The sequence below is a fragment of the Phyllobates terribilis genome, unplaced genomic scaffold (assembly GCF_046119375.1).
Source record: "Phyllobates terribilis strain yellow unplaced genomic scaffold, ASM4611937v1 Scaffold_9__5_contigs__length_417890890, whole genome shotgun sequence".
NCBI classification, from domain to species: Eukaryota; Metazoa; Chordata; class Amphibia; order Anura; family Dendrobatidae; genus Phyllobates; species Phyllobates terribilis.
This window is the reverse complement of record NW_027362769.1, coordinates 332033405-332053256: the sequence shown is the minus strand read 5'-3', so window position 1 is coordinate 332053256 and position 19852 is coordinate 332033405. Positions and strand designations below refer to the sequence as shown.

At 48.4% G+C, this 19852-nt stretch overlaps 1 pseudogene; it reads right to left on the bottom strand.

Moving 5' to 3' along the window:
• Positions 1-558: 558 nt before the first annotated feature.
• On the bottom strand, positions 559-17121 carry LOC141161347 (uncharacterized; annotated as a pseudogene).
• Between the last annotated feature and the right edge of the window lie 2731 nt (positions 17122-19852).

The window sequence follows — 19852 nt, the reverse complement described above, 5'->3', positions numbered from 1 at the left end:
TCGCGGACCCGCTAGGCGTTGGCGCTGACGGTGATGCTGAGCTGCATCAGCCCCAGCTGGATTGAAATGGGAGATCACAGAAGGTCCTGGACCCATTTCAAATCCAGCACCAGACCGACGCCTAACAAGCATGGGCCCAGAGTGTGTTAGCACTCTGGCCTTTTTTAAGCATGTACTGTTACACTAGCCACACAACACAATGTGTGTGATGTTGTATAGAGAGTGTGAAAATAAAGTTTGTGTGATCACTGACAACATATGCAGCAATCATAATAATTGTGTGGTAACAGTGGTCCAGTAAGCAGACATGGGAATATTTCCTTAAAGATATGGACTAAAAACAACATTACAAGTACAACATGAAAATGTGTATTTGGTTTGATGTCTAGAACAGGATGTAAACACATAAACAACTAAACAAAATGAGTTTTATAAAAAAAACAGTAAACTGGTGAAAATTAGAAAAATTAGGTATTTGTTATTTTGTCTGGGAAAGAGGAAGCCTTTGCGAAGGCTGGTTAACATTTTCCACAAACAAAAATAAGCTTGCAACACACGTCAAGGATACTCATTGTCTTGCGACTCTCTAAGTAACACATCTCCACACTGAAAAAAAAAACAAATAAAAAAATTTAAACCGACAATTCTATCTAATGATGACATGCTTTGATTCACTCCATTTGCCATGGGACACTACCCTCTGGTGACATAAAATAATCACAAAAAATATTCTTGACTCGAAGGCCAGAAGTACCAGATTGTGGACCACACGGAATGTTCTGTGGTATTGGCACGCCTAACATTGTCACATCCTCAACATAATCCAAGAATGCTTCATGTGTTCTTTCAAAATTATGCAAGAGTATGCTTGCCTTCATGGCTACCTTGACATTGGCTGGATGCATTTGTATAGCCTGTCAAATATACGCCACTTAGAGGTTAACAATCCAAAAGCACACTCAACAAAACAACGGGCTTTCGTCAGTCGCATGTTAAAAATGCGCCTTCGTGTGTCCAAACCTCTCTGCGAAAATGGACTCAAAACATGGCTTGAGAGCGCAAAACCCTTATTAGCAACCATAATAAATGGTGCAGCTGGACCAGAAGCTCCTGGAAGTGCACATGGCTGGGGAAGGTTGACATTCGTTTCAGCAAGTCGCCTTGCAAATCTGGAAGAACGAAAGATGCGAGCATCCGACACACTACCATAGGCACCAATGTCAGCAATTACAAAACAGCCAGCAGCACTACTGAGAACATTTTTTTGTAATTAAAGAATTGTAACCTTGACACGAATGTGCTACCCATCTAGAGAACCGATACAATTTGGAAACTATGCTGCTTCAATGAACCCCTGGGCAATCCTCACTAGTGTTGAGCCACCCCCGTAGTGTTCGAGTTCGGTTCGGTTCGTCGAACACCCGTGTGTTCGCCGAACTGTTCGTCGAACTATTCGTCGAACACCTTCGAACACCGTTAAAACCAATGGCAGGCAAACAAAAACACATAGAAACACATAGAAAACACCTTCAAAGGTGTCCAAAAGCTGACAAACTGCTCAGAAGACACAACTAACACATGGAAAAGTGACAAGTACATATAGTCATGCGAAAAGAAAAGAGGTGGAGGAGTAAAAGGAGGGGGAGACACAGATATAGGCATGTCATGCCCTTCTAAAATCCAAAAAGTGAGAAGCCGACACGTTCAGTCCGCTCCTGCCCGTGCCACCTCCGTGTCGCCGGGTTTGTGCCAGAGCCGCGGTGAACCCTGACGGCCAGCCCCCCTCTCCCAATACTGGTGCCTATCCGCTGGTGGTTCGAGCGAGCCCCCCTGTGGTGGAGGCAGCTCTAAGCTTTTTAATTTAAATTGTCTCTCTAATTTGAATAAATACACTTTAAATCCATTTACAAGGATCTATTGGAGGGCAAGTCTCATGCCAGCAGCCGCGTAATTCCAGCTCCAGTAGCGTCCACTAAAGCTGCTGCAGTTAAAAAGCTTTTATAAGGATCGAGCTCGGCTGTCCACCGCAAGGCATCCTACTGCAAGTCCGAGCCCCTATGCCTTGGGGTGCCTCCTGATGCTCTTCACTGAGTATCCCGTGGTCCCGAAGCATTTCCTTTGAAAAAATTAAGTGTCCAAACTACAGGTGGTGTAGCTTGCTTAACAGCCGGGAAAATCCGCTGACTAGCAGACCCTGCTACTAGGCACAAAGTATTTCCTGGGCTAGATGCAGTTAAAAATTTGTAATTAGATACTCTCGTTGGATGCTGAGAAAGCATTCCATAGAGTCTCCTGGCACGCCATATATGATTCTCTTAAAAAGCTTGGGGTAGGGGTCTAGGGGACCCTTTTATAGCCAAAATCACGGCCCTGTATCGCAATACGTCACCTAGGCTGAAGATAAATGGAACTGTAGCACCCTGAGGGCTCGGTTGCTACAGAGGTATTGCACCTCACCCAGAGGTGTGATATCTCACTCTCAGGTAAGGATGTAGTGTGGATCAGGACCCGACACCTGCATGCATTACACCACATTGCCGTGGGGCAGGGCGACCAATATGCCCCTGAGATGGGCACGACAGTCCCTGTCCCTGGCTGGAGTGGGGGGAGGGAACACTGAGGAAGGGGAACCCTGTAGTGCAGGAGCAGGGAGGAAGCAGTTCCTGGGTGCATTGAGAAGGGAGTATAAAAGGTGGGCACCATCTTAGTTCAGTGCAGAGAAGTCTGAGCAGAAGTGGCAGGGAGCAGGGGCTCTGCATGAGCTCTGCTCCGGAGGCGGGCCTAGTAACAGAGGCCCAGGCCTGGAAGAGGGAGAAGGAAGGAAGAGGAGCGGAGAAGGCTCCAGGAATGAGGAACGAAGGGATCTCAGGGGTGCGGACGGGCGAGTCGCCACCGCACGCCCGAATCCACCTGCGTGGAGGGGTCAGGCCAAAGGGGGAGACCGGTCCCCGAAACTAGTGGAGGCAGGAAACGACCCTCAGCTAGAAACAGGAGGCTGTGACATTTTATGTGGCACAGCCCCTCGCTACACCCGCTAGGAAGGCACCACATAGGGTCAGGGAAACTGGCGCCAAGTTTACCAAGAGGAGGCCCGAGGCAGCCGGACAGAAGGGTTGGTAAGAAAGGCCAGACAAAGGACACACAAAGGGGGTCCTGTGAAGCACTCCAAAGTTATCTGGGAGTTGTCTGAGCCCCTCACCTGGTGAGCACAGTACGACGTGGGCAGCCGTTACCTGCAGACGTGGTCTGGATAATAAGAACTGTGAGTAAAGGCTCTGGACTGCATCACTGACTCCGTGTCATTACTGCTGCTGCCCTGCACCATCACCCCCATCCTCCGCATACACTGCCCTGAGGCTATACTCCTCCCGTGGGGAGTTATGCTACGCTCTGCTGCACCCACAACACCAGCCTCAGCGGTCTGCCCTGGAGCGGCGGTTCACTCTGACCGCAATCCACGGGTGGCGTAGTCGGACATTTAAACATCAAAACCACATAAATAGTTCCGCCACTGGTTTGACTGCCCTGAGCCACGGAACCGGGTTGCCGCCACGGAGACTACAACCACCAGCATCCACCAAAAAGGGTCCGGCTCCGGGTGTCCCAAGGCCCAGGGGGCACGTCAGAACATTTTCATCACCTTTCACAATCACCAATGGGACAAGGCAGGGATGTTCTCTGTCCCCTCTCTTATACATCCTAGTGACGGAGCACCTGCTCTCATCAATTCGCCATAACCCCAATATTAGGTGGATTGAGGTGGGAGGCACCGAGTACAAGTGCTCTCTATTTGCTGATGATGTCCTAGTATATATCACTCAATCACATATATCCATCCATGCTGTTATGGCTGAAATAGATCACTTTGTTACATGGTCAAATTTTAAAATCAATGCAGCGAAGTCTGAGGCCCTCGATGTCTCCCTCCCCAAATCCATATAGGATTCCATCCAATCCAACTTTCTCTTTGCCTAGCCCTCACAGGGTATCAAATACTTAGGAATTCCTATTCATAGAGACCTCTCCCATCTATGTTATCTTAATTTTGGGCCCTTTATTGAACAACTCCATACAGACCACGGTTGGCAAGTTAGAACTGTAAGATTCACTACGTGAACCACTGTTGTTTTGTGGAAAAGCACATGCACACTGTGTTCCAAATTATTATGCATAAAGTGTTTAGGAGTGATAAGGGAAAAATTTGTTTGTTTGTCAGTTAAACTCATTGATGATGATGTGTGTCAGGGCTCTTTATATCACTGTAAGCAATTGCAGACACCTGTGCTAATTAGTTTGGCAGGTGTGTCCAATGAAAGGCAAGACTACTTAAGAAGGCTGTCTCACATTATTAAGCAGCCTACATTTTCTGCCAAAATGGGAAAGAAAAAGGATGTGTCGGCTGCTGAGAAGCAACAAATTGTGGAGTGTTTAGGTCAAGGCATGACTACAATCAACATTGTGCGATGATCAGGATGAAGTGTCTTGGCAATCAAGAAGTATGTAGCTGATTCACAGTACACACGTGTGCGTGCTGATAAGGGCAAATTGAGGACTCTTTCCTACAGGCAATTACGTCAGGTTGAAAGAGCAGCGGCAAAAAAGCCTTGTCATAGCAGCAGACAAGTTTTTGAAGCTGCTTGTGCCTCCAACGTCCCCCGAACAATAAGATGCAGGGTCCTTCAGAGGTTTGCAGCTGTGCATACGCCATCCTGTCGACCTCCTCTATCCACTTCACACAAGCAGAAACGGCTCCAGTGGGCCAAACATTACATGAAGACTGATTTCAAAACTGTTTTGTTCACGGATGAGTGCCGTGCAGCGCTCGATGGTCCAGATGGATGGAGTGGAGGATGGCTGGTTGATGGACACCCCACGCAAACACGGCTACAGCGCCAACAAGGAGGAGGTGGAGTAATGTTTTGCGCTGGAATCATGGGGAGAGAGATTGTCGGCCCCTTTAGGATCCCTGAAGGCGCTAAAGATGAACTCCATAATGTATGTGGATTTTCTCAAACAGCACTTCCTGCCATGGTTCAAGAAGAAGAACCGTGTATTTCACAGCAAGATCATTTTTCTGCATGATAATGCACCGTCTCATGCTGCACATAACACATCTGCATCTCTGGCTGATATGGGCATAAAAGGGGACAAACTTATGGTGTGACCCCCATGCTCCCCTGACCTCTACCCCATTCAGAACCTTTGGAGCATCATTAAAAGGAGTGTCTATGATGGCGGGAGGCAGTTCACATCTAAGCAACAGCTCTGGGAGGGTATTCTGTCCTCATGCAAAACAATTGAAGCAGAAACCATCCAAAACCTGACAAATTCAATGGACGAGAGAGTTCAGAAGCTCCTTTCGAACAAGGGGTCCTATGTGAAAATGTAACATCACCTAGAATAAAGTTTTGAGTTGAAAACTGTTTGATTTCAGTTTCTAACAACCTGCTAATGCTTATAATTTCAAAAATGACCATTTTTTTGGTCTTTATTAAAATGAAAAGCTTGATCGAAAAGTTTGGGGGATCTAAGAGTGTGGCAACCCAGTATTCATGATTACTTCGAATTCTGACAATATGAGGGTCATGCTGCAGGTAGTGCAGCAAGAAGGCACTTATGTGTCTTGCGCATCTCGGAGCCCCAAAATTATTTTCCGGGCTAGATGCAGCTAAAAATTATTTTTAATTTGCAACCTGATGGAGGTCAGTATAGATGGACTAATAGAGAAAGTCCCACACACTGCTAGAAGGCCAAATATTTTTTCAGAGCTAGATGCAGATAAAAATTATTTTTAATTTGCAACCTGATGGAGGTCAGTATAGATGGACTAATAGAGAAAGTCCCACACACTGCTAGAAGGCCAAATATTTTTTCAGAGGTAGATGCAGAAAGAAATATATTCAGGTTGCAACCTGATGGAGGTCTGTATAGATGGATTAATAGAACAAGTCCCACACACAGCTAGAAGCCCAATATTTTTTCAGAGGTAGATGCAGAAAAAAATATATTCAGTTTGCAACCTGATGGAGGTCAGTATAGATGGACTAATACAACAAGTCCCACACACAGCTAGAAGCCCAATATTTTTTCAGAGGTAGATGCAGAAAAAAATATATTCAGTTTGCAACCTGATGGAGGTCTGTATAGATGGATTAATAGAACAAGTCCCACACACAGCTAGAAGCCCAATATTTTTTCAGAGGTAGATGCAGAAAAAAATATATTCAGTTTGCAACCTGATGGAGGTCAGTATAGATGGACTAATACAACAAGTCCCACACACAGCTAGAAGCCCAATATTTTTTCAGAGGTAGATGCAGAAAAAAATATATTCAGTTTGCAACCTGATGGAGGTCAGTATAGATGGACTAATACAACAAGTCCCACACACAGCTAGAAGCCCAATATTTTTTCAGAGGTAGATGCAGAAAAAAATATATTCAGTTTGCAACCTGATGGAGGTCTGTATAGATGGATTAATAGAACAAGTCCCACACACAGCTAGAAGCCCAATATTTTTTCAGAGGTAGATGCAGAAAAAAATATATTCAGTTTGCAACCTGATGGAGGTCAGTATAGATGGACTAATACAACAAGTCCCACACACAGCTAGAAGCCCAATATTTTTTCAGAGGTAGATGCAGAAAAAATATATTCAGTTTGCAACCTGATGGAGGTCTGCATAGATGGACTAATACAACAAGTCCCACACACAGCTAGAAGCCCAATATTTTTTCAGAGGTAGATGCAGAAAAAAATATATTCAGTTTGCAACCTGATGGAGGTCTGTATAGATGGAATAATAGAACAAGTCCCACACACAGCTAGAAGCCCAATATTTTTTCAGAGGTAGATGCAGAAAAAAATATATTCAGTTTGCAACCTGATGGAGGTCAGTATAGATGGACTAATGTGGCACCCCAGGGGTCTGGTTTCCACAGTAATGTAATGTTATGTCTGAGAGCAGGTGGGTGGTCCTTTGGTCAGGGATCCTGTGCATGCCACACCTCCTGCCCAGTCTTGGGAGGGGAAGAACTTCCCCTATATAAACCTAGGGCTGAGGCAGGGTTAGTGAGTAGAGAAGAAGTAGAGACGAGAAACAGTCATAGGAAGAAACAGCAGAAGCTCAGTGGGAGCGATACTACTACGAGTCAGGGGCTGGCAGCTGCAGAGGTCGCCCTGACTGAGAAGCTTTCTTACCGGACCCGGCGTCCGAGGCTGTGGGGACTAACTCTTACCCAGCAGCAGAAGCCGACCGGCAGGGGATTTCAGGTCCTCAGGCCCAGAAACCCGAAGGCACGGTCACACGCGTGGGACCAGCACCGCCATCGTGGAGCGGAAGCCATTAGAAGGCCCCGAGTCACCGGCCATACGGGTGAGCACCACACGGTACACTCAGGGACGTGGGCTACTTATATCCGCTTCTAGCAAGGTAGCCAGAAGAGTACAGTCAGTTTGGGAGGCCTACAACTCCGCCTGGCCAGGGAGATCCCATCTGCTCAAGGACTGACCAGGCCCCGTTTGCTAGCAAGTACTCCGGGAGGGTCTATCGTTGTTACCAGTAAAGACCCTGAATTACACTGCACCGTCTCTGAGTGGTTCCTGCTACCCCCATCTTCCACGTCGGCTGCCCTGAGGCCATACCCCTCCCGTTGGGGGTTATACCATCACGCTGCACAATTCTACACCGGCCTCAGCGGTCTGCCCTGCAGCGGCCGCTCCATAGCTGCAAATCAACGGGTGGCGTAGTCGACACTCAAATAACATCTATCAAGACTGCCACACACTGAGTTTGACTCCCTGGGCACGGACCGGGTCCCCGCCACTCGGAGACTACAACCCTCATCTGATCCGGTTCCGGGTAAGCCCCCGTGCGCGAGACGCTGCGCGACACAGCAGGCCCAGGGGCGCGTCAACTTTGGCGTAGTCGGCAGGATTTCGTGCCCGCAACCACCGGGTACTGCGTGCCTGAAAAGCAAAGACTGTTCAAACTTACCAGTGGTGAGGTTTCCCGCCATCCGGCGCCATCTTCTGCCTTCTTCCCGCCATCCGCGAAGTTTTCCCGCCATCCGGCGCCATCTTCGGCCTTCTTCCCGCCATCCGTGGAGTTTTCCCGCCATTGGACGCCATCTTGAGGACGCCGCGCGGGAAGAAGAGGGGCGTGGACTCCGAAAGCGCGCGAGAACTGAAGCCCCGCCTCACGTCCGGACGTTGCGTAAGGTCCTGGAAGGAGCCCAGCAGACGCCGACGTCACCGGAGCACGACGGAAGGTCCTCAACCCTGACGATCTACTGCGGAGCCGCGGCCTACGGAGCAGGATCATCGCAAGGTAGGCCACGGTCCACTAGGGGGGAGGAAGATGTCGGATACGGAGGAGAGCTTCACTGCCTCAACCCCCGCCAGCGCCACCGCTGCTGCAGTTATGCCCTTCACCATGCCCTATATCCCGGGAGCAGCTTGGCTACCCCAGTACTCAGGGGAGTCACATACCCTGCATGACTTTAGAGAAAAGCTGGATAGCCTCTTCCAGGTGTACCCCCTCACAGAAGAGCAAAAAGTGAGCATCCTGGTGGCCCAACTAACCGGGGCAGCCAAAAGGGAAGTAAAATCCTGGCCACTTGGGAGGAAGACTGTCGCAGGGATACTAACCCGGCTGAAGGATACCTTTGATACCCGCACCTCAGCCGAGATTAAGCTTAGATTCTACGGGTGCAAGCAGCGAGCGCATGAGAGTATAAGGGACTATGCACTAAACCTACAAGAGGCCCTGAGGGCCATTAAGCAGACCGACCCTGATGGAGTGGGAAACGAGGACAGGCTGTTGACCGAACAATTTATAGAGGGACTATATTGTAATGCCCACCGAACCCAGTTGCGGGCGATGGCCTTACAGGATCCCCATCTGGGCTTTGCACAGTTCAAGGACAGAGCCATCCGGGTGCTCCGAGAACCGGCACCGGGTGGCGTTGTGACCCACAGGCGCCCAGCTATCACTTACCACCAGGAGGCGGCGCCCTTGTCGGCAGGGCCTGTGGGAGCTGATGCGCAGGCTTTGGACAATGACCCGGCTCCAGACCTACACCATCAGGTCCAAGAGCTAGCTAAGAGCGTTGCTGCGCTAACCCGAACTGTGCAGTCTTTACAGGTTTCCACCCCAGGGAAGATCCAGCTGGCATCCGGACCGGAGGACATCCCGTGGCGTCGACCAAGGAGGACCCCACCGGCCAGAGGAAGACCCAGTGACCGATACAGCGAGGACGGACGACCCATCTGCCGCCGCTGCAATCAACCCGGACATATGGCAAGGTACTGTTCTTTAAACGGGCACAACCTGGGGTAGAGGGCCAACCCCCAGGAAAAAGATCACCAGGCCCATCGAACTGGCGCGACAGATATGTGGGAGGACGTCCAGTCTTGCCTGTGGTACTGGATGGCATTCCCATGAGTGCCCTACTGGACACTGGGTCACAGGTCACAACCATCCCGTACGTGCTCTTTAAGCAGTACTGGAATGACTCGGATATTACCCGCTACCCTGACGACGGCTTGAGTATCATCGCCAGCAATGGCCAGCCCGTGCCACAGATCGGATTTAAAGAGGTGACCATCAAAATCGGTAGAGTCGAACTGGCAGCACAGGGACTGATCATTGTAGATATTGACAAACGTGAGAGTCACCCAAAAATAACTCTAGGAACTAATGTAATTGAAAATTGTCTTGCAGAGGTGATTTTCCTTTTACAGCAGGTTGCCAAGAACGCCAGCTCCGGCAAGCAGCGGGTGCTCCAGAAAGAGATCCGGGCACTGATGCGACGGCAACAGGTGGAACTCTCCGGCGGTGAGATTGGTAGCGTAAGAATGTGTGACCCTTTTCCTATTGCCATGCCCCCAAAAAGTGAAATGATGATTTGGTGCCGGGCAGCTATTGGTCTGAGAGGTAGGGATTACCAGGCGATGGTAGAACCAGTTTACTCGGACAGTAGGCCCACCATTTTGACAGCACGGGGGGTGGTTGATGTACGCCATGGGAGGGTGCCCGTTCGCATAATAAATATCGGGGAGAGGGAAGTGTACCTGCCCCGGTATGCTACGCTAGCCAAATTATATACCATTAACCAAAATTCTATACAATCTGTGGAACCCTTGCCTCCATCTCACCCGGAGGAAGGTAACGGCTCTAAGAAAAACATGGAGGACTGGTGTCAGCAACTACATCTGGGTACTGACTCCACTCCCTCACACCAGAAACAAGGAGTCTATCGGGTGGTTCAGGAGTATGAGAGAGTGTTCAGTAAACACCCGTTAGACTTCGGGCGAGTCAAGGGGGTAGAACACCACATCCCCACGGGAGACCATCCTCCTATAAAAGAGAGGTATCGACCCGTACCCCCTGCCCACTACCAACACGCCAAGGGGATGCTTAGAGACATGAAGGAGGCTGGGGTGATCAGGGATAGCTGTAGCCCCTGGGCAGCTCCACTAGTCTTAGTCAGAAAAAAAGACAACACCATGAGGATGTGTGTAGATTACCGGAAAATCAACCGTATCACACACAAGGATGCGTACCCCTTACCAAGGATAGAGGAGTCATTGGCTGCTTTAAGATCTGCTAACTTCTTCTCTACCTTGGATCTCACTAGCGGGTACTGGCAGGTTCCTGTAGCAGAGGCGGACCGGGAGAAGACCGCATTTACCACCCCGATGGGACTTAGCGAGTTCACCTGCATGCCGTTCGGACTCTGCAACGCACCAGGAACCTTCCAACGACTAATGGAGTGTTGTCTGGGCCACAGAAACTTCGAGACGGTCCTGTTGTACCTGGACGATGTCATCGTATATTCCAAGACGTATGAGGACCACCTGAAACACCTGGCGGAAGTGTTCGAAGCTCTGGCGAGTTACGGCCTAAAGGTGAAACCCTCCAAGTGTCACCTCCTGAAACCAAAGGTGCAGTACCTGGGACACGTGGTGAGCGCTGACGGAGTGGCTCCCGACCCTGATAAGATCACCGCAATTAAGGAATGGCCAAGCCCCTCCAGCGTAAAAGAAGTGCGGCAGTTCCTCGGGTTGGTAGGCTACTACCGAAGGTTTATTCCCGGTTTCACCAAAAAGGCAGCACCTATGCAGGACCTCCTGATAGGCCAGTCCCGGAAGGCCAAGAACCAGAAGCCGCCCTTCAAATGGGAGGAGCTGGAAGAAGAGTCCTTCCGCCAGCTGAAGATGGCCCTCACGGGGGACGAAATCCTGGCGTACCCGGATTATAGCCAGCCCTTTATCCTCTACACCGACGCCAGTAACATCGGGCTAGGAGCCGTACTGTCCCAGATCCAGCAGGGGAAGGAACGAGTAATCGCCTACGCCAGCCGAAAACTGCGACCCACCGAAAGGAACCCCGAGAATTACAGCTCATTTAAGCTAGAGTTCCTGGCCATAGTATGGGCAGTCACCGAGCGCTTTAAGCATTACCTCGCTTCTTCCCGGTTCACCGTGTACACGGATAACAACCCGTTGACACACCTGGACACGGCAAGACTCGGTGAACTGGAGCAGAGGTGGATGGCCCGTCTGTCCAACTACGAGTTCACAATCAAATACCGGGCCGGACGCTCCAATACCAACGCGGACGCCCTGTCCAGGATGCCCAACCTGCCGGACGAAGGAGAAGATCCGGAGGGACTGGAAGAAGTTGAACTCCCTGCGTTCCACCGTCATGGGACTATCCAGTATTCCCACCGGGTAAGGAGTAAGCAGGCTGCTACGTTGAACCCCTTACCTCACTACAACTGGGCGGAAACGCAAGACAGCGACCCTGCCGTCCGACTGGTGAAGGAGATGCTGACTCGCCCGGAGGCTTGCCTTGAACCAGACGCTCCGGAGGAAGCCAAACAACTATGGGCAGAGAAGAGTCGACTGTTCCTTTACAAGGGGAAGTTGTGCCGCAGAATGGTTAACTCCCGGACGCATGAACTACTCTGGCAAGTAGTGGTGCCACGAAGAGACGCAGCCATGGTGATGGAGGCATACCACGACGGAGCTGGACACTTCGGGTGGAAGAAGCTGGAGTTCCTGCTGCGCGAGCGATTCCACTGGGTAGGCATGAGGGGAACCATTGAGAAGTGGTGCAGAGACTGTGGCCCGTGCAACCTGAGAAGGAAGGACCGTGCCAGCCAGAAGACTCCCCTGCAGTCCATCGTCACCCGGCAACCGTTGGAACTGGTAGCCTTGGATCATGTAAAACTGACCCCAAGCAGAAGTGGCTACGTCTACGTGTTAACCATCGTGGATCATTACTCCCGGTTCTTGGTTGTCGTCCCCGTCAAGGACTTAACGGCTCAAACAGCAGCTAGAGCCTTCCAGCAGCACTTCTGCCGTCCACACGGGTACCCGGACCAAGTGCTGACGGACCAGGGACCTGCCTTTGAAGCGGAGGTCTTCCAGGAATTCTGCAATCTGTATGGCTGCCGGAAGATAAGGACGACACCCTACCATCCGCAAACTAATGGACTTTGTGAGAAAATGAACCAGGTGGTAATGGATCTTCTAAAAACGTTGCCCCTGGAAGAACGCAGTCTGTGGCCTGAGAAGTTGCCCGATCTGGTGGACCTATACAACCACATCCCGGTAGGTTCCACCAACTGTACCCCGGCTTACCTAATGAGGGCAAGACCTGGTAAGTTACCTGTTGACCTGGAAATGGGAGTCCTGACACCCGAGGACACTTCACCAGAAGCAGACTGGGACACAGAGAGGCAGCAGCAGTACCGGAGAGTACAGGAGAGCGTGGAGCGAAGTCTCTGTCAGGCTAGGGAAAGACAAGAGAAAACTTACAACCAGTATGCTCCCGCTGTTCCCCTGGTACCCGGAGAGCAGGTCTTGAAGAGGAAGAGACGGCTCCACAAGTTGGACGACCAGTGGGAGAAGGACCCGTACACCGTATTGCCCTCAAGCCACGAGAACCCGAAGGTTTGTACCATCAGTAAAGACGGAGGGGAAACCACAGCCATTGTATCCCGGGACCACCTGAAGAAGTGTCCTGAACAACTGAGGAACCCTGAAGAGGAACAAGAAGACCATCGACCCGTAGAGGAAAGGGAAGATATGGTTAGTACTGTGCTCGGGGACTTCCCTCGGTCTTGGACTCAAGTCAATGGTGCAGTTGTGGTACCCGTACTCACCTTCCTCCAACCAGCATCCCAAGCACCTACGGAGCAACAGGTAGAGCTGGAAGAACAGCCGGTCCAGGAGGCAGAAGACCCCACACCCGCAGACCAGGAGGATCAACCCTCTGCTTGCAGTGAGCCTGCCATATCCCTAGTGAGCCAAAGAGCCGGTAGACAGCTGCCCAGTTTACCCTTGACAGCTCCTACACCCTGTAGTTCAGGGCTAGGCAGTCAGTTCCGTAGGTCCACTAGGGCCACTAGGGGCCAGTTACCCGCACGTTGGAGGATTTGAAGTGTATAAATTGTTTTATTTATGTTTACCTGTGTATTGTTGCTTGTGTATAATTTTGTGTTTCTAGTTATTTGTAGGAGTCCTTGGTGGATTTACCGGGAATCCTTGTACATAGTTGGAGCGTAACCCAGGACGGACTAAAGACTGTTAAGGACTCGGGGCAGGACAAACCCCTACCTGGTTACGTCTCCCTGTTTTGGTGAAATGGACACCTTGCTTTTCTTCAAAGACTGCACCCGGTTACGGACATGCCGTAACCATCTTTATATGTTTTTCTTATTGTATTATTATTGTTTTTACCTTGTTATGTTTTTCTAAAATATGTTTAGTCCCGGAGTACTAAATTTCACTAGGGGGGAATGTGGCACCCCAGGGGTCTGGTTTGCACAGTAATGTAATGTTATGTCTGAGAGCAGGTGGGAGGTCCTTTGGTCAGGGATCCTGTGCATGCCACACCTCCTGCCCAGTCTTGGGAGGGGAAGAACTTCCCCTATATAAACCTAGGGCTGAGGCAGGGTTAGTGAGTAGAGAAGAAGTAGAGACGAGAAACAGTCATAGGAAGAAACAGCAGAAGCTCAGTGGGAGCGATACTACTACGAGTCAGGGGCTGGCAGCTGCAGAGGTCGCCCTGACTGAGAAGCTTTCTTACCGGACCCGGCGTCCGAGGCTGTGGGGACTAACTCTTACCCAGCAGCAGAAGCCGACCGGCAGGGGATTTCAGGTCCTCAGGCCCAGAAACCCGAAGGCACGGTCACACGCGTGGGACCAGCACCGCCATCGTGGAGCGGAAGCCATTAGAAGGCCCCGAGTCACCGGCCATACGGGTGAGCACCACACGGTACACTCAGGGACGTGGGCTACTTATATCCGCTTCTAGCAAGGTAGCCAGAAGAGTACAGTCAGTTTGGGAGGCCTGCAACTCCGCCTGGCCAGGGGAGATCCCATCTGCTCAAGGACTGACCAGGCCCCGTTCGCTAGCAAGTACTCCGGGAGGGTCTATCGTTGTTACCAGTAAAGACCCTGAATTACACTGCACCGTCTCTGAGTGGTTCCTGCTACCCCCATCTTCCACGTCGGCTGCCCTGAGGCCATACCCCTCCCGTTGGGGGTTATACTATCACGCTGCACAATTCTACACCGGCCTCAGCGGTCTGCCCTGCAGCGGCAGCTCCATAGCTGCAAATCAACGGGTGGCGTAGTCGACACTCAAATAACATCTATCAAGACTGCCACACACTGAGTTTGACTCCCTGGGCACGGACCGGGTCCCCGCCACTCGGAGACTACAACCCTCATCTGATCCGGTTCCGGGTAAGCCCCCGTGCGCGAGACGCTGCGCGACACAGCAGGCCCAGGGGCGCGTCACTAATACAACAAGTCCCACACACAGCTAGAAGCCCAATATTTTTTCAGAGGTAGATGCAGAAAAAAATATATTCAGTTTGCAACCTGATGGAGGTCTGTATAGATGGATTAATAGAACACGTCCCACACACAGCTAGAAGCCCAATATTTTTTCAGAGGTAGATGCAGAAAAAAATATATTCAGTTTGCAACCTGATGGAGGTCAGTATAGATGGACTAATACAACAAGTCCCACACACAGCTAGAAGCCCAATATTTTTTCAGAGGTAGATGCAGAAAAAAATATATTCAGTTTGCAACCTGATGGAGGTCTGTATAGATGGACTAATACAACAAGTCCCACACACAGCTAGAAGCCCAATATTTTTTCAGAGGTAGATGCAGAAAAAAATATATTCAGTTTGCAACCTGATGGAGGTCAGTATAGATGGACTAATACAACAAGTCCCACACACAGCTAGAAGCCCAATATTTTTTCAGAGGTAGATGCAGAAAAAAATATATTCAGTTTGCAACCTGATAGAGGTCTGTATAGATGGATTAATAGAACAAGTCCCACACACAGCTAGAAGCCCAATATTTTTTCAGAGGTAGATGCAGAAAAAAATATATTCAGTTTGCAACCTGATGGAGGTCAGTATAGATGGACTAATAGAATGATGCTATGCCCAAAAGATTTTACTTCACTAGGTGCAGTAAAAAAATTGGTATTCTATACACAGGTGGTATATCTTGCAACACAGATAGGCTACTCCATTGACTAACACACTCTGCAATAGGCCAAAAAGGATTAGCTTTGCTAGATTCAGCCAAATGCTGTGAAAAAAACTTGCACAGCACTGGCACAGACCTGCCTGGCAAAAACTGATAGGAACTGATGTAACCTAGTCCTGAAAAGGACTCCAATTACAATTAGTCTTTACTCCCACAATCTATCTATTTAAGAGCACAGACCTGCCTGATAAAAGTCGTAGGAAATGCTGTAACCTAGTCCTCAAAAGGACTGCAATCACAACTATTCCCTACTCCCAAGCTATCTGTAGATTTGTGCGAAAATTGTCTTGAAATTAACAAGGTATAGCGCACACAGCAACAGCGGTGCCGTCTAACACGCAGCTGCAGCAGTGAGAAAATGGTGGCGACGGGGAAAATGGCTTGGTCTTATAGGGCAAGGACATGTGACATACACTGCCAATGACACATGCCCTTGCTTGTGTGAAAAAAAGCACTTCGCTCCGTGTGTGCGCTGCTGATAGGCTGACAGATTGCACCTCCCCACTGTAAATGCGGGAAAGAGAAAAAAAAATGGAGATCTTCATTGTTCCTGCAGAGATCCATCCCCTGCCCCTCCCCCCACCCCGCTGTACACTCAAACTGCGTATTAACACTAATTTTCATCATTACTGAGAAAAAATCCAGTTATGATTTTGGGGCACGAACAGTTATCGAACATAACCTCGAACAGCCGAATTTTTCTCAAATTGTTCGTGTTCGCCGAACGGCTCGAACACCGCCCAAAACAGCTCGAATTTGAGATTGGCGAACAGTTCGAGTAGAACAACGCTCATCTCTAATCCTCACCAGTCATGTTTGGTTGACTGAACCGGCTCTTCAGTTTGTCCCAAATAATATCACAGGTTGTCCGCACAATCTGGGAAATTGTTGACGTGCCAAGAAAGAACTGAAAATGGAGTGAAAAAGAATTGCCAGTAGCCAGGAATCTAAAATTACCAATTAAAAAAATGTTAAAACAAAAAAACAGAAATAATGACAAAAATAATTCAGATCACAAATATGCAATGTATACATATTGTTGGTTAAAATGTGGAATAGAGTGCACACACATTATAGGCCAAAATTACAACAACAACATTTCACATCTAACCATATTCAACACATGGCAAATGTGTGGGGTGAAAGATAAACCCCAACTATGACAGAAGCACACAGGTGTTATATATACTGGAGAGCTGGCAAATGATGGATATAACATGTGGGTAAGGGGACAGGTCTTAGCTTTGCTATCATTTCAAATGCTTAGTCTCATGCAGGTGTCTTGTTTAAGTAGGAAAGGATGCAAATCCTCCAGAACTTTGTCAAAACAAGACATGGACAGGCGACAGAAATCAACAAACTTTTCAGATACTTGCAAAGTTCATTATATAATGTATGAAAATGTCCCACGTTGCAAGAGGAGAGGGTGAACCCATAGTCTTTTGGGACGTCGGGGTTCTTCACCAAGCATATGGCGGCAAACCCCAAAACGACGGGACACGAGCCAGGCCAACTACAGCAATGCCTCATTGGAAACAGACATATTTGCAAACCACAGAACTACTAAATGCCAAAGCATAAATGCGTTTTTTTAAGCCTTGGAAAAGCTAATTAATGAATTTGTGCACCATTTCTAGATAAATGTAGGTAATTACACTGTGTGCAGAATTATTAGGCAAAAGAGTATTTTGATCACATGATACTTTTTATACAGGTTGTCCTACTCCAAGCTGCATAGGCTTGAGAGCCAACTACCAATTAAGTAAATCTGGTGATGTGCATCTCTGTAATGAGGAGGGGTGTTGACTAATGACATCAACACCCTATATAAGGTGTGCTTAATTATTAGGCAACTTCCTTTCCTTTGGCAAAATGGGTAAGAAGAGAGATATGACGGGCTCTGAAAAGCCAAAATTGTGAGATGTCTTGCAGAGGGATGCAGCAGTCTTGAAATTTCCAAACTTTCGAAGTGTGATCACCGAACAATCAAGCGTTTCATGGCAAATAGCCAACAGGGTCGCAAGAAGAGTGTTGGCCAAAAAAGGCGGAAAATAACTGCCCATGATTTGAGGAAAATCAAGCGTGAAGCTGCCAACATGTCATTCGCCACCACTTTTGCCATATTTCAGAGCTGCAACATTACTGGAGTATCAAAAAGCACAAGGTGTGCGATACGCAGGGACATGGCCAAGGTAAGGAAGGCTGAAAAACGACCACCTTTGAACAGGAAACATAAGATAAAACATCAAGAATGGGCCAAGAAATATCTTAAGACTGATTTTTCAAAGGTTTTATGGACTGATGAAATGAGAGTGACTCTTGATGGGCCAGATGGATGGGCCAGAGGCTGGATCAGTAAAGGGCAGAGAGCTCCACTCTGACTCAGATGCCAGCAAGGTGGAGGTGGGGTACTGGTATGGGCTGGTATCATCAAAGATGAACTTGTGGGACCTTTTCGGGTTGAGGGTGGAGTGAAGCTCAACTCCCAGACCTACTGCCAGTTTCTGGAAGACAACTTCTTCAAGCAGTGGTACAGGAAGAAGTCAGTATCGTTCAAGAAAAACATGATTTTCATGCAGGACAATGCTTCATCACATGCATCCAGCTACTCCACAGCGTGGCTGGCCAGTAAAGGTCTAAAAGAAGAAAAAATAATGACATGGCCCCCTTGTTTACCTCATCTGAACCCCATAGAGAACCTGTGGTCCATCATAAAATGTGAGATCTACAGGGAGGGAAAACAGTACACCTCTCGGAACAGTGTCTGGGAGGCTGTGGTGGCTGCTGCACGCAATGTTGATCGAAAACAGATCAAGCAACTGACAGATTCTATGGATGGAAGGCTGTTGAGTGTCATCATAAAGAAAGGTGGCTATATTGATCACTAATTTTTTTGTTTTTTGTTTTTGCATGTCAGAAATGTTTATTTCTTAATTTTGTGCACTGATATTGGTTTACCTGGTGACAATAAACAAGTGAGATGGGATTATATTTGGTTTTTATTAAGTTGCTTAATAATTCTGCACAGTAATAGTTACCTGCACAAACAGATATGCTCCTAAGATAGCCAAATCTAAAAAAAAAACACTCCAACTTCCAAAAATATTAAGCTTGGATATTTATGAGTCTTTTGGGTTGATTGAGAACATATTTGTTGATCAATAATAAAAACAATCCTCTAAAATACAACTTGCCTAATAATTCTGCACACAGTGTAAAGAAATAACCCTTTTTTGGCCAAACCAAATTCAACCTTACAGTACGTTTTCACACAGAAAGCACACGGATGGCACATGGATGTAAAAAATGGACACACGGAAAGCACACAGATAGCACACGGATACAACACATGGACACATGGACACGGATAGCTCCAGTACCAATTTTTCCGGAACCGGAAAAAAATGGACGTGTGAAATCGGCTTAAGTGTTATTTATGAAATTGGTGTATTCTTAGGGCACCCGATGTCAGCCGAACCCACTGATTTGGACAGGATTGGCTCACAGTCCAATGTGTATGGGGCCCTGGAGACTTTAACTTGACAGATGATGTCAGGGAAGAGAAGGATCCGGCACGTTGAATTTCCTACCCTTTTGTTCCCCCAGAGAGAAGTCCCCGCCAGAGAAATCTCAAAGGGCGCTTGGCCCAGCTTTCCTGTATATGGAGGACTTGTGAGAGATAGCTGTTCCCTGAAAGATTGTTTGGCTGACAGCTATCTGTTATGTTTGGGGGGGCTTTACTGAATGATTGTTTGGCCGACAGCTATCTATTATGTTTGGGGGAGCTTTACCGGATGATTGTTTGGCTGACAGCTATCTGTTATGTTTGGGGGGCTTTACTGAATGATTATTTGGCCAACAGTTATCTATTATCTTTGGGGGGCTTTACCGAATGACTGTTTGGCTGACAGCTATCTATTATGTTTGGGGGGGCTTTACTGAATGATTGTTTGGCTGACAGCTATCTATTATGTTTGGGGGCCTTTACTGAATGATTGTTTGGCTGACAGCTATCTGTTATGTTTGGGGGGGCTTTGTGAGATGGAGAAGCTTTTGGACCTTGACCATACACCAGGGCCAGAGTACGATCGCTATTATTATTTTACTGCTCCTACAGGAATGGCTCCACCATTGTAATATCCCTTGGATTTGATAATTTAGCAATGCTATTGCACACATTATTGACATTTTCAAGCTTCGACAATTGCGCCTTGAAATGAAATCAAATCCAAACTGATTCCAAAACAGGATTTTTATTGAT